Source organism: Sprattus sprattus, assembly GCF_963457725.1.
Source record: "Sprattus sprattus genome assembly, chromosome: 8".
Classification (NCBI taxonomy): domain Eukaryota; kingdom Metazoa; phylum Chordata; class Actinopteri; order Clupeiformes; family Clupeidae; genus Sprattus; species Sprattus sprattus.
Genome location: NC_137927.1, coordinates 11,508,494 through 11,513,493, shown reverse-complemented (window position 1 = coordinate 11,513,493; position 5,000 = coordinate 11,508,494).

The following is a 5,000-nucleotide window of genomic DNA, read 5'->3' as shown; positions in this document are numbered from 1 at the left end:
AGCATAGTGCTCTGTGTGTGTCTGTGTGCGTGCGTACGTACGTGTGTAACCGCTCTAAAATTCCGCAGTGGAAATTCCCCTCCTCCCATCCCATGGGGGTAGAGAGGGGGGAGAGATCTGCACCCCATGTGCTGTGGTGCAGCCACCTGCCCTCCTCTTCTCAAAGAGGCTATATTTCCACAAAGAAATGGTGGAGCACACAATTGCAGTGGTCTCTTGGGTACTGTACTTCTGATGTGGTTGTTTTCCCTACGTATCTAAATCCAGAAGACTAAATCCTGACCTTCAATTATCACTTTGAATGTAGACAGAGCAATTATGAAATTATCATGCGTGACATCGGCACATTCAGTGCATTGAACTGCTGGCTTTTGAAGGGTAAATAGTCTGTTCTCCAAAGCTCATTAAGATTTCTGTTGCCTCAAGAGACATCTTATGTAGAGAGAACCAGTCAGCATGCATGAAAAGAAAAATCCACTAGATAACCTGAGGAAATAATCGTGCAACAAAACCAAATTATTGGATGACTTTTCATGTTAACAAAATAATTTTCATGCAAAATTGAAATTAGAACTGACAACGTTTGTTGCATAACTGTCTGAATGTCATATTGAAGTTTGGAAGTGTGGAAAGAGACTAACCCAGTGATACATACTAGGCTTCATCTTTGAAGAGCATTCCAAATTTCAGTGATGTCTCATAGATGTGCTCTTTCTTAAAAAAAAAAAAGTATTACTTCATTCCCAACACAAATGTTGTTTCGTTCACGCAGTAAAAATATTTGATCAGTCATATTTCAAGTAGAGTAGCATATTCATCACGAAAGCAGTAAGATGGAAACCACAGTGCTGTAAATATGCAAACCGTAAAACTTTGCCATTTAAATCACGTCCTTGAAGGCCAATATTGGGCTTGTTAAGCATTTCGTTTCTCTTTTATAAGCCTCTTTAATTTGCCTGTCAGTCTACCCATTCCAAATTGGTCTTTAATTAAACTTGAGGGTAATTACACTACTCTGGAATGGTTCTTAAATCTTCATGAGGATGAAGGCAGGGCTACGTCTGTTGTTGCTAAAAGTGAAATACCAGCTGACACCCAGAGAGTTTACATCGCTTGTTTATTTCCTCACAGACGTGGCTTCAAAAACAGATCTTTCCGAGAGATTGGATTACAGAACAGACTCTGCTAAAGTAAAGGTTCTCGTAATCTTCATAAAAATCAAATTGAATTATCTGTTTGTGAGGTGTTGTTGGCAGGGTATATAGTCACTGTAATATAGAAACACTCGAAAAAAAATGGAAAAAGACTGGGATGAGCTTCACCGGGGCTTTAGTTATAAACCACAATGGGCCCTGTTTGTCTGGCAGATTATCAACTAAAATAGATTCATTTTGCTTTGAGTTTGAAGACAGTCATTCACACTTGAGAAAATACAGGATTTGATACTTGATCCCAGACAAGGATGACACCTTCAAATCTTCCATCCAACTGTGTTACAATTGAGAGTAAAATAACTGGGCTAGACATGAACTACAGGAAAAAAAGTTAAGTGGCAGGAGAGAAGCCAGAAACTTCAATAATTCATTCATACCCTGTTAGGTGAGTTCCTGACTTCATATCACCATTAATTAACCATAGGCTTCCCATCACACTGAGCAGGGAACTGGACAGAGGGCAAAGCCCTGGAACTGCAAACCATTATAAGGTTTGACAAGCTTGCGTAGTCTAGATATATGCCAGAACCCTCCAGGGAAATCTGTTCTACTTTACCCAACAGCAGTAAGACATGGCGGTCTGGTTGGGATGCTAACAAGTCCCCTGGCTCTGGTTGAGTGTGGTGTGGGGTCGACGCTTCACTTCACTGCTCCGCATCGCCAGGCAGCTTTCTGCCTCCTGCTGCCCTTCCTCATCCACGTTCCTTCTTCTACTGTCAGGATGCCAACATTTCTCTGGGCCTCTTCAGTAGAAATGTCCTACCAGTAAATAGATTGTATTATTATTATTATTATACATTTCAAATGTATTATCTATTTTTCGTATTTGTTTGCTTAATTTATGTTCGTTTTTTTCTATGTCACTCCTTTGGTTTTCTATGAATATAATCTGTAGGACATGGTAAGATTGTGGCTTTGAGTACAATCTTGTGCAACAACACCCAACTGCTTACTTAAATCATTTAGTGTAAGGCTATCTCCAAAAGTACATTTATGAAAGAAGAAGTACTTGGAAAAGAGCTTGGAGTCTGAACTGTGTTAATTGCAGGGGAAAAATGAGAGGTTATCAAATGTACTGAGTAGATTAAGTACAGACACTTTTATAGAGAATATGCATGGGTCAAAATGAGGCTAGAAATTCTTTGTATTTGCAAGATGACTACAACTGACCACGACATAGATTGTTAGTACTTATTAACCAGATAGCCATTTTTGGCAGACAGATCAAAAGGACTTGATGCAGCTGGAACCAACACTAACATAACAGTGATATATCAGACTGATTTTTATTACATACCTAACACTACTTTGACAGAATTGAATTGCAATGCCCTTTTGTTGGGGCTTTGGCTTTAAAGATTATTCCCAGCACAAAAGAACTAGATGGACAATTTATCTACAGAATCTTAAAAGAACTAGCGACCAGACAAGAATAAAGCCAGAAAAGAGGAATAACCTTACTGATGTTCTCTCTCTCTGTCTCTCTCTCTCCCTCTGTCTCTCTGTCTCTCTCTTTCGCTCTTTCTTTCTCCTTTTTTCACACACAGTACTGCCTGCGCCAGCAAACCCCTTTATCTGCCTTTCATTAGTGTCTCTCTCGCCCTCTTAGTGGGGCTCGTGTCTGGGAGACAGTCACTTTCTCAGAGCCTGTGATGTTCCTGCAGATTACAGAGTCGCTTTGAAGCTGATGCTCCCCTCGTCGTCGGGCCTTTGCAGATCCGCGCTCGCTGTTTGCCAGATTGATGCAGGAGCCGGGACGGGAGGAGGAACAGGATTGGGCGCGGGAGGATAAGATGGCCTCTTGCAGTCCTGCATGCTAACGCCTTTCATGTGCCGCATGATCGGAAGTCACATACACACACACAAAAAGATGAAAAATAATAACGCATCCACACCTAAGCAATCTCCAGAAGAGACGACTGACGGAGATCCATCCCATTACGGCGGGACAAACGTGGAGAGCCCACAGGGTACGATGGCAGTCTCTAATTATGTCCCCCTCCAGGCAACTGTATGAGATGGAGATAATTATCATAGCACACCCCTCCCGTTGAGTCCTCACACCACTCCCCTAAACTGCCAATGCCATGACAGACCACATCCGTTTGCGTCTTTCATTTCAGTGAATGCTGACTTGGGTTTGATTTCATGCAAGTTCATTGGAGAACGGAAGGCTGATACACTAGTGGGCAGAGAGCTTTTGCGCCAGCGCACAAAATTCCCACTGCTGCACGCCGCAATGAACTTTGAAGAGCCATGCCATCGCTGATCATAAAGGACAAAACTTGAGGTTCCAGCTCTCTGCAGATCAGATGTCAGGACTAGTTATTAAAATCAGACTTGGAGGTGGACAGATTATGTAGACTCCCTTAATAGAAGGGAGAAATGAGATTTAAATGGGAAGACTCATTGTATCATCAAAAGTTTCAGACATCGTCACATAATCAATAAAACAGGAGAAGAGGAAAAAGAGAACCAGATTGAGCCGTTTGCAGTGAAGACATCCTTACTGCCTGTGCTAGAGCTCAGTAAAGGTCTCATACTCTGGCCGTAGCTGATTTTCAGATTTCCTCTGAGTGACTGCAGTGCTTTCCAGGACCCTCCACAGCACAATACACCTAGAGAAAAACAGACACAGGGAGGACAAAATTGTGTAGATGAGTTTTGTATATCTACAGTATGTATCCCTGTTTGAATCTGCAGTGTATGCAAACACTGAGATACAGAAAGAGGAAGAGAGAGAGAGAGAGAGAGAGAGAGAGAGAGAGAGGTAACTGAGGTAAAGAGAGAGAGAGAGAGAGAGAGGTAACTGAGGTAAAGAGAGAGAGGGAGAGGGAGAGGGGCGCAGAGAGCAATGTTTAACCTGCTTGGCTGGCAGCAGATGCTCATTTTATCTGCGGATGTCGCACTTCAAAAGAATAAAGGAGTGGTGTCTGTTCACTGTCAGGTGACAGTGCATAAGCCAGCTCCCGCCCGTTTCATCTCTCCAGACATTCCCATGATGGCCTCCATCTGCGCCCAGACAGCCCCACCCAGGAAGGGAGGACCGAGGGCCGCACTGCCAGGAGTCTGCACTGCTGTGGTGGAGGCTTCTGCTGCTGCTGGTACCCTTACACCGTCAGTCTGGATCTTATGCACACAAACACGTAAATCCACTAAAAAACTCTACGTTAAAGACTTTGATGGTTAATCTGCTGCTGCTAATCTGCTGCTATATAAGGAGCGTACACAACATTTATTATAGGTTTCCTTGTTGATGTACAGTATTTCTCATACATTGTCTGCATGACTCCCCCAACACTCACTAAGCTTTGTGGTAAATATCTGCAAAGCCTGAGGTGTATAAGTTGAGCAATAGTATTGCTTATCAACCACATGTCTTTGACCAGATACATGGGAGTTCTAATACTTTCTTTCAAGAGAAAGAATGTTGGTTGGTTTGGGTTTAAACTGTTTTAGAATGGGGTTGTTTCAAAGGGCGACGTCATGTCAGTGAGGTCATTGTCATCGTGTGTATCCTGATCCTTCTACCCCCCTTCTCGCTCTGCAGATGATAAACTCTGAGAGCCAAACTCTGCATCTTGTCATACTTCTATCTGTGCAAAGATCATTTCCCTATGGCAGCATCACAGTTTGTGAACTTTTCAAACAGCTCAGAATGTGACTGAAGACCGTCACCAAGCGCGCTGGCATTGAACATGCGGTCTCCTGTGAATTCTCCCTACCCCAGGACCACTGTCTTCTGAGGCATGTTGAGAAGAAAGGCCTCAAGCGACAGATATCACC